The 10,990-nt window shown below is 47.2% G+C and overlaps 1 pseudogene; it reads right to left on the bottom strand.

Annotated features, from left to right (window-relative positions):
* Window positions 1-10,535: 10,535 nt before the first annotated feature.
* On the bottom strand, window positions 10,536-10,764 carry LOC128833240 (U2 spliceosomal RNA; annotated as a pseudogene).
* Window positions 10,765-10,990: the final 226 nt, after the last annotated feature.

Raw genomic sequence — 10,990 nt, 5'->3', positions numbered from 1 at the left:
CTGGGATTTAAGTGATGCATCAATTTTCTGCTGCCTGCCTGCAGAGGAGTAAATTTCACCCCATGGCCAAATTCATCCATGTGCTACTTGCGCAGGGACTGAGGGGATGTGACTTGTACCTCTCCAGTTCTGGGTTTGCCAGGGAGCAGTACAAAGTGGCCTCAGCAGCGTGAATTATTGGAGCTGGTACAAAACCTATTGAAGGTGGCGGAAAGATTCCCTTTGACTTTAATGGGCTTTGTATCTGGTCCAAAAGGAATAATGTAAAACCTAATGGGCCAATATTCCAATGTCATGTGATCCAATGCATTTTGCTTATAAAAATCTGTGTTAGAAAAAGAACCAATAAGCTATATGAAACTGAGTTAAAAGAATCAGTCATATTAGAAAATAAGAAGTCATTTAAATGGCCACCTTTAAATAATTTGGGCCAGATCCTCAGCAGGTGTAAATGAACATAGCTCCATTGACTTCTGTGTCCCCTGGAACTACCTTGATTTACATCAACTGAGGATCTGGCCCCATGTTTTTTTTTTTTCTAACCTGCCTTTATTAAATGTAACATATTTTCAGTTACGGTTTTCGAAGGTTGAGTTGTTCCCCTACACACACACAGAAAGAGAGTGAGAGAGAAAACTTTAAGAAGTTACCTATAATCAAGTAAATTATATGCATTTTTTAAAAAGTGCAATCTTAGTAGGATTTAAATATGGAGGGCCAGATCTTCAGTGGGGGGTTTGAGCTACTTTGGCAAAGCCAAGCAGCCATAATGCTGGCTTAACCAGCTGGTGGAATAATGTTCCTGTATGGGAGAATCCCAGATGGTATATAGCTGGTATAGCCAAGGGTGCACATGAGAGGGACGGTGGGTATAACTCTGTTGCATGGTCCCTCCGTGTTAGTGATAGAATGCACATTGTACTCTCCAAACTAGTTGTCTAGAAAAGGACTTTGTTTAAAGTATTGTGGTCAACAAAAGAAACATTTGTCCTCTTCAAAAGAAAAAAATCCTATCGTTTAAATTTGTATGTGGTATTTTAATCCTTGAGTAATTCAAGCATCATAGCTTGATGGCAGCACTGAAATCTATAAAGAAATTGTGATCTTCTGAGTATTTTAGTGGCTTATCAGAGAACATAGAAGAACTGATGTATTTATTCTTTCTTCTGAGATTAAATGTAATTGGTTTAAAAAGATAATCATTCTTTTGTTTGAGTTTTATGCATTTCTTATGAAGAGCTAACACATTTTCCTGTAGGCTGACAAAGTGTACAGTCTTTTATCCTTATTTCCCAGTGGATAAATACTTTGTTAATTAATAAAGTATTATACTAGCACTTATTGTCTGCATTTAACTATAGAAGGATTTTATTCAGATTATGTTAATAGATTGTCCGCTTTATTTTTCGCATTAATTACAAACTTTTCTGTGATGTTGTCATACGAGAATTGTTGCTATGAGTACAGGGCCTTTTTGGGATTATTTTTTGTTTGACTGTTCTGAAATAATGTTGGCAACATATTGTTACATACTATATATTAGACCTGTACTGAATTATTTACTGAGAATTATATTAGTTACAAATTCAGCCATTTTTCCTGCTTCCTTGTTTGCAAACTAAACCTAATATATATAAATCTACTTATTATTTATAAATACTTACTACATAGTGCAAAACAGTAATCAAATCATTTCTTGTGAACTGTTCTGAGCTGCTATTCGCTACTCATTACTTGTAATTTTTAATTGGTCACCTATGCCACAGAGTATTGTTATTGTTCCTGGACAAGATGACTGACTTTTTTAAACAGAAGGTTGACAAATGGAGAAATAACTGTACATTAATTATGCAAGTCAGATTGCAGGAAATTGCATATGTGAATTAAATAATGAGATTTAGCTATACAGTTATGGGTCAATAACTGTACAGCATTACTGAATTATTATTGGCTGAGACAACTCTATTTCAGTGTAACTTCTAGTGAAGTGAGGATTTTTGTTATATATTGTCTGGGGGAGAAGGGAGGGTTATGTTCATTATATTGCTGCAGATCCCCCATACTTAGTATCTGGAGAGGTGTATCAAGGTGTTTAATTTTGGGCCAAACTTCCTTTGTAACAGGAAATAACTGACCTTGCCACTTCCTGACAGAGTGCATTCTATTCATTATTATTTTTGTGTACAGATAGATATAGTGAATAGTCAGGTACTAGTAGAGACACCAGTCCTTCATGCAGAATCTCATTGGCTTCTATGGGACTCTGGTTATATCACTCTGTACAGATCAGGATCCAGGATTAGAGCTAAAATAATAATGGAATTGCATTTTAAAACAAAATTTGTATATTGCAACATTTTACTTTTAGGTTCAATTGGTATCGACATCCCAATTATTCCCTATGTCTTTCTGTTATAAAACCATAGCAGAAATGTAAATATTGGAACTGAAGAAACAGTTGGGTTTTTTAGACTAACGTTCAGAATCCAACATCTTGTGTATTTTCAGCTACAAATGCTATCTAAAAGCACAGGTTTTTTTAACTTATCAAGAGCAGTGGCAGTTATCATATATCTCATAAAATAGATGTTTGCTTGGCTCAAGATATATTAGTAGGCTGTTAAAATAAATCTTTCTTACATATCTCAGGAGGCAGAAAATTATTGAAGGGGTATCGTTATACCAACCATGGGCTGCTATCCTTCCAAATGCTTCTCTGTGGCTTCTTTTTTTTTATTGCTTCAATTTCCATTGTGCCTGAATTATAAACATGCTAACATGCACTTCAGTGCTGTCAATCTATACAGAATGCGCTGATAATGGAGCATTGCTCTTAGTAGCCCTAATTTAGTCACATAATGAAAACATCATAGACCAGTTGGCAATTTCTGATGAAGAGATGTCCAATGCTGGGATAGCTGAGGTATTGGATGTCAGAATTGAGGTGTACAGGCACAGCTGTCTGGAAAAGCTTGTATAGCACTTGCCCACAGTATGCCTGGCTCTCGTTGGTGCTATCTGTTTCTCCTTTTTCTATGCATTCATCAAATGCACACAGAAAAATATGGTGAAAATGGGAAAAATATGGATACACTGGCAACCATATACAGTATATAAACCAAAGTATTCCAGCTAAAGTATATTCAAATATAATGGGCTAAATCCGGAAGTCCTTATTTGGCTTTTACTGTCCTCATTCAGGCAAAACTCCCATTGAATTCAGTGGATGTTGTTCCTCAGTAAAGCCAGTATCAATTAAATCTCAGAATGTCCTCTCTTGTGTGTATGTAAGTGATATCTCTCTTTCTCTGTGTGTATGGAGATGATCTCTCTCTCTGTATGGGTGGATTTCACTCAGCCCACGTGCCAATGTGGAAGACAGAGGAAATTATTATATCACTATGTATACAACCATTTTGTATCCTGTTGAATCCTGATACAGTTTGTGTCACCCAAAAATTCAATTTAAAAAGAATCTTCCAGTGAGAACAAACCAAGGGATCCACAAACTCTAAGCATTTCACTGGTAAGGACACCACCAGTCCAGCCAAATCTTTGTCTATCCCTCTAAATGGAAGGTCAAGATTACAAAATAATCACTTAAGGTTCAGGGGTGGCTCTATGTATTTTGCCACCCCAAGCATGGCAGTCAGGCGGCTTTCGGCGGCGCGCCTGCGGGAGGTCCGCTGGTAATGCGGATTCGGCAGCATGCCTGTGGGAGGTCAGCCGGTCCCGTGCCTTCGGCGTACCCACCGCAGAATTGCCTCTGAAACAGCGGGACGGGCGGACCTGCCAAAGGCAGCCTGACTGCTGACCTCACAGCGAACGGCAGGCCGCCCCCCACGGCTTGCTGCCCCAGGCGTGCGCTGGTGCCTGGAGCCACCCCTGTTGAGGACAATGAACCCTTCTTCCTCCTGGAGATTAGTGGTCCTTAAGGGAATGGAATATATGATGGATCCCTTGGACCCCAGGAGATGCAGTTTGGCATGTAAGACCACTCATTCTCGCCCAGAAGTTATCATTTTAGAGAGTGGTGGAAAGAGATGTGTCAAGTCACCAACTGAAAACACCATGTAAGGGAGAAAGTGGGATTGGCCCTACCAGACTATTCTCTGAAGAAACTAGAGGCAGGGCCTTACTAGCCCAGAGGATGATGCAGCCTGGGCCTAGGGCAAAGTGATTGTGAAAATGCATTTTTTAAAGCAAAAATACCTGGGATATTCAAAAGCACTCATCGCTGGCTTAACTCTGCTTTCATTGTAAGTCATTGGGAGTTTTACAGTTGACTTCAATGAAAGGAAAGTTAAGGCAACATTCAGCACTTTTGCAAATTGCACCCAGAAAAGAGTAATTGTGATTAACTTCTTCATTTCTAATTTTTTTAATGAGTGGAGAGGAAGAGATAAGTATTAGTTGGACCTTGTTGAAGTTAAGGGTTAGGTAGATACTTTGGTGAGCAGAAGTGTAGGGCAGAACAGGAAATGCAGGCAAGAGAGGATAGGCACTTCCAAGAACAGATGTCAAACTCAAGAAACAACTGATCAGAGTTCTTCTACAGGAGGTAATTAGTGTATAAAAGAGGTGAGTAATGGCAACACTTTTCTCACGTATATGTTTTATAAAAGAGATTTGTGTTTAAAGGAAAAATACTAACACTAAAAAGGAGGAAAGAACCTAGATGAGGATGCCTGATGGATTTTGGTTTTGTTCTATGAGGTGTTTGTTGTTTTTCTTTTTAAAATTGTTTGTCTGGGTTTTTGTTTGTTCATTTCACATTCTGAAATTTTAGAGTAAGTAATAGACCAAGATTAGCATCTGAGCTCCTTCTAAATAACTGGGAACCTTTGTCACTCAGCGTATCTAACATTTAGTCCAGGCAATCATACCTTCAATAGGGAAGATTTGACTGTATAAGCCTCTTAGTATTGTGACAGCACTCTGTTGTCATTTATTTAAAGAACAGTGATGTAATGTGACTGGACTTTCTGAGCAAAGTTGCAGATACTATTATTATCTATGTATAACCTTTTTTAAAAATAAATTTGGAGGCATTCCAGTTCGTGCTGTCAGTATAGACATAAGATGGGCAGTACCAGTTGACTGTTTTTGATAATGCAGTTTAATAGTTTGTTTGGAAGGCCCTCGGCAATTTGATTAGTGCTGTTTGATGCTGCAATGACATCAGCATGAAGTGGAACAGTTCTGCTTATAAGTGTCTGGCAGGAGATCCGAGTTTCTGTGCATCACACGGGCATAAGCATCAAATAGCATGCTATTGTACATTCCAGTTTAGATTTTTTTTATAGCTTAAGAAAATTAATAATGCATGAGCATCCAATAGGCTTCCATAAGACTCTGCCTTCAAAATAAAAATGCAAAGTACAATTTGTAGTACTTTAAAAGTCTCTTCTGCATATTTCCGGGCATGTTTTCTGTTTCTTGAGGTGATAAGAGCCTGGGTTGTAATCCTGGCCCTATTGAAGAGAGAATTCCACTTGACTTCTCTAGGGCCCCCATTTCACCTATGCTTAGTAGGATGAAAGGTTGTAATGATGTTGCTATTCTGGATGTTTCATAAGGTGCTGCTGGTAGATGGCATAGATTGTTGGGGTAACAGGAAGTTATTTCTCTCCCTCAGGTTTTCTTCTGTTCAGAACATTAGGGATACAGTTCAGGTGGCTGTGGATTTATGAGACTTCAGTGTAAGGTACACTGTTTATCATAAGTAAAGACCTCTGTTATTCCATGGTCAGATATAAAAATTTTTATTAAGATGATGTTAAAAAAAATAGTGACCAGAGTTTGAGCATAGATGTTTCTGGTTATCAGGGAATAACATACAGATTATCGAGGGTGCAAAGTTTGGTTTAAGATAAGGTGGCATGAGGAATACATAACCTGCAATATCCTTGATTGGGGGTAAAAGGTTGATGGGTCAAAGTACAGACATTGAGATATGAGGGTATGAAGTTCCTAAAGTGGCTATGTTCGGGTGTGGATAATAATGAGTGGATGATGAGGATGGATTGACCCTCATTTGGTGAGATTTAATGTTCAGGGAGTTTATGGTTCCAGTTCATATGATCCAACGGAGAAGGTCACTTGGTCTCTTTCTCGTAGTGGAAGAACGATGTCACTCTGGTTCACGCCTCCTGGTACTGTCGGTGGCCGGTGATGTGCTCGATGTAGATGTCCCTGGACCATCGGATGGGGTCTGAGACCATGAGGCACCGCATGAGACGTGCGTAGCGTCGACCAATCCCGCAGGTCTGCAGCACACGCTCGTTGCAGGGGTCCCAGGCGCCCAGGGCTCCGACAATCAGGGCATCCATCTGCACTTCATAGCCCTTCGCTCTCAGGGTGTCAGCCAGGGGGGCGTACTTTTCCAACTTACGAGCTCAGACTTCGCGAAATGCTGGGGTCCTGTTCTCAAAGGAGACCGTGACATCGACGAGAATGATCTTTTTCTGGGCCTCGTCAGTGATGACCATGTCAGGTCATAGATGGCTGTCAGTACCGGCGATGGTGCAGTTCACGGAGATGTCCCCTAGGCGTGGCGCGATGGCTTTCACCAGGAGGTTCTGGATGGCATTGTGGTGCAGCTGCCAGGCTCTGGAGTGGGGTTTGCAGCTGCACAGGACATGGGGCAGGGTCTTGTTGGGGTAGCTGCACTTCCTGCAATGCTTGTCTTGGTTCCTGTGGCGGACGGCTCCGTTGAGCGGGATGCAGTTGAGCCGGGCACGGTGAATGAACCGCCAGTCGGCGAAATGGGTGAAGCCACCCCCGGCGAGGAAGTGGTTGCTAGCATCCCACTTGCTGGTCAACTCAAAGGCTTTACCCTGGTCCGGTTTACGCTTCAGGGTTTCCACGTACAGCAAGCAGATGGCGGCTTTCAGAGTCCTCTCCAGCAAGCCCCTGGCCGTCGGGGTGACGATGGTGTTGTCGTCCGACCTGATCTGCGGCACCCGGACTCCCAGCTCCTGGTGCTCCTTGCACCACTGCCAGCAGCAGCCGATCCGCTTCCCCAGGCGACGCATGGCGTTGTGAGTGCGGGACCACAGTGAAGCAATGTCGCGCCCATCCCGTCCTAATTCCCCATCCAGGGAGCCGCTCAGGAAGGTGGTGATGTCTTGGTTCGAGGGGGCTCTGCCGATCCGCTTCTCTGTCGCATCATGCAGGGCGTTCGCCGCAATGTTCCTCACCGTGGCGTCAGGACATGTCAGCAGGCGGAAGGCGTGGGTGATCACCGCGATGTCACACAGGTCACCCATGCAGGGGACGTTGGCGCCGCTGTGCCTGTGGGCGATGTACCACCTGCTCGCTGCTGGCTCTCTGGGGAAGGAACAGCCACTTCTTCACCAGCTTCCAGATGATCTTGTCTGCCTTGTTGAGGGGCACCTTCACCACGGCGGATCCCCTTAGGGTGAACGAGATGTGTGGGATCAGGAAGGTGTTCAGGGCGTTAATCTTCTGCCACGGTGCCAGCAGGGAGGCATCAATCTTGGCGGCATCCTGCAAGATCTCCTGGATGGTGTCCTCGGGTGTCTGCCGGACACGGAACCCTGTTGGCGTGCCCAGGTGCTGGTATGCCTGCCCCTCTGCCAGGGGGATGACGGGCTCACCCTGGATCTGGAACCCTGTTGTCTGCACCGGGTCCCTTGGCTTGCTTGGCTGGTGGCATCTAGCATACCTTGGAGGCTCTCTGGGTTGTCCACGGTCAGGACCAGATCGTCCGCATAGGCCAGAATGCTGAGTTTCTTGCTGTGCAGGTCGAAGCCGATCGGGCCGCTGGAGATGGCTCGGATGAGCGGTTCCATGGCCAGGTTGAAGATGATGGGGCTAAGGGGGCATCCTTGTTTCACGCCGCAGCGGATGGGGATGGCGTCCGTCTCTCCGTCCGTGGCGCGGATGGTGGTGGTGCAGTCCTTGTAGAGGTCCCGGAGGATCTGGATGAAGGTTTCTGGCATCCCGAACTCTCCCAGGGTGGCAAAGATGTGATGGCGGGGTATGGACCCAAAGGCATTGGTCAGGTCAAGCTATGCTACTGTGCACTGCCTCTTGGACCTCCTGGCCTCCTGGATGGCCGTCTGAAGGAGGAAGTTGTGCTCGTAGCATCCCCTGCAGGACATGAAACCCTTCCGCACTGAGCTGACAGCGTCCCCACACACTGACCAGTCTGTGATCCTTGCCGCGAGGCAGCTGGCATACAGCTTGTAGATGGTGGAGCAGAGGGAGATGGGCCTCCAGTTGCCGGGGTCGTCTCGGTCACCTTTTTTTTGGATGAGCACGGTCATGGACTTTTTCCAGGAGCAGGGAACGCGATGGAACTGCTTGCATTTGTTGAAGATGGCAGCGAGCACCAAGCAGCCGGGGTCTCGCTTCTTCAGCAGGGAGTAGCAGATGCCATCTTTTCCAGGGGCGGTGTTTTTGGTCCTCGACAGCCTCGCCTGCACCTCCTGCGGGGAAAAATCTTGCTCCAAGTCTTCCGTGAGGTCGATCCGGGGTAGCGGGGAAAGGCACTCTGGGCGTCGCAAGTTGGTCTGGGCCTCGTGATCAAACACATCCTTGAAGTAGGAGTAGAGCCTCTCGGGCTGGATAGCACAGTAGGAGGAGGTTCCATCGAGGATCTCCCTCATGGCTTTTATCCGGTTCATCCTGTATAGTTTCTGAATACGGGATGCAGCCGCTGGATCGTAGCGGCAGCCGATGTCCCCTCTCCTGCCTTCTCTGGTCGTGGTGTTATGGCTCGGCGCAGGGAATCTGCGAGTAGCCCGTGCGGCTTCCTGGGGTTCCCTCCTTCTGGCCGTAATTTCACAGACAGTCTGACCATCAGGGTGTCCAAGTTCTCAAAGTCCTCCATCCAAGCGGATTACCACGGCATGGCGACCCTCACTCATGGCCGTCGCTCCTCCTGCTGCGTTGTCTCTGCAGGTTCAGGTGCTGCGGGGACGGTTTGCGGCCTTGTTATCCCTCAGACTGTGGAGCGGTGTTGAGGTGGGTCTTGAGGCGGGGGTCCTGGTGTGGTGGGGAAGGCAGCTCTCGGTGTCTCCGAGGCAGCACTGGATCTTCCGGGACGGAGTGGGGTTCTGGAAGCACCGGTGCTGGGCTTTGTCGGAAGTGCTGGGGTTGTGTTTGGAAGTGCTGGGGTTGGTTCTGGATCTTCTGTGGGCGGCATCCGGCTGGTGGGTCCTCGGTGGAGCATGGGGTTTTTGGCAGTCAGAGGCTCTTTGGGTAACCTTGGAGGAGGTGTTGGGTCTCCCGGGGGTGGGGTCTGGCTGTGGGATCTGGGGGCTACAGGAGGCTCCTCCGTTGGCTGGATCTCGCCGTGCAGCCTGGGGAACGATGCTAGTTGCTCCTATGGCAGGGCGGCATGAGGTTACCTGTGGGGGAGCGCTGCAGCGTCTCGCATCCGTGTTGTGCCGGATGGTTTTTATGAAGTCGCTGAGGCGTCTGGTGAGGTTGTTGACCTGAGAGGTGGCGGTGGTCCCCCTCACAGCAGGGTCCAGCGTGGGGATTCTGGAGACGGGACTGGTCCTTTTGGTGGCATCGTCAGTCCTCGAGGCTGGGGTTACGCTTCCCTCAGTTGGCGGTTGGTCCCCCCTTATCTGCTGTGACTCTGGGGACACTGGCTGGGGTGCTGAAGCCAGATCATCGGTGGGGGTCAGGGTTGGAACCCGGAGGATGTCAGTGAGATTCACTTTCATGGTAGTGGGGCGTCCCCTGCACGTGGCTTGATGAAACTTACATTTCTTTTGGGTCTCGAAGGGGAGATCGCAGCGGCTACACTGAAAAGCAATCCGTTTGTTGTAGGTCTTATGAACGTGTTTGCTGAGGGCCGCCAGGGTCTGGACTCCATGGACGGGGAGACAGAAGGGGCAGAGGAGGAGACCTGTAGGGAGTGGGTACTGGAGGTAGATGCGGTCTTCTTCCCCTGCCTCACTCTCCGTGGGGCGGATCTCTGTTGTGCCTGCAGACTCGCCAGGTGATTCCTCTGGGTCCGGTAGAGAAGTTTGGGGAGGTGAAGTCGCTCTTGGGGGGGGGGGGTGCTGGACTCACTGGCCACGTTGTCTCTTTGCCTGGAAGGGCAGCTTGTGGCATCGAGATCTTGGGCTCTGAGGTGCAGTCCCCTTCAAGCGGCCCTCCTCCGGACAGCCGGGTGGTAAGTAGTTTTGGGGTCTGGGGTTGAGGAGGTGGTTCCTTCCGGAGCATCCCTCTCTGGAGCAGCGGGGCAGCGATCAGTATCCTGGTCCTGGGTCGTCGAGGGGGCTCCCACGGTGGCATCCTTCCTGGCGGGGCAGTGATCAGCAGGCAGGGTTCTCTGGGGGTCCCCCTCCTGAAGAGCTGTTGAGATATTCTTGCTCCTGGATATGAAGTCCTGAAGAGCTGTCCGTCTGGACCCAGGTCTCCCTGCAGAGGTATCCACGGGGGGTTTCTTCAGCCAGCTCCTAATGTTTTGGCTCTTGCAGGTGCTCCGGGTCTTCCGTGAAGCATCAAGGGTGGTCTTCAGAATAGGTTTTTGCAGAGATTTCTGGGAAGCAGGAACAGCAGCAGCCGATGATAGAATAGCTGAAGCTGAAAAAGAGTTTTCTTCCAAAATAGGAGAAGTGGAGTATATCTTTAAAGCAGCATCAATTTTTTCAAAAATGGCTGCAGGTGATTCCATTTTCTGGATGGGTGTTTGCAATCATCCATCAGAAAAAAAAATTAAACTGATAAGAACAGACACTACACTTTGATCTTAGCTCTAAGGAGCCGAGAAGCGTATTTGTTGCTTCTGAAGAACAAGCTGATTGCATGCCTAAGCAGGATCTGAATGAGCTCTCCTCGGACACCTAGTGATGAGCTAGGGAAAAGGACATCAGGAATTGACCTTGTTTGCATGGGCACACCCACCCTGCCTAGGTGCTCAGCATGATGGGACTGCTTTGCCCAAATGATCACTTTTGGCTGGTGTTTGTGAGAGGGGAAGTATTGCCTCTTAGAGGTGACC

Source organism: Malaclemys terrapin, chromosome 2 (genome assembly GCF_027887155.1).
Source record: "Malaclemys terrapin pileata isolate rMalTer1 chromosome 2, rMalTer1.hap1, whole genome shotgun sequence".
Taxonomy (NCBI): Eukaryota; Metazoa; Chordata; order Testudines; family Emydidae; genus Malaclemys; species Malaclemys terrapin.
This window is presented reverse-complemented; position numbering and strand designations above follow the sequence as displayed.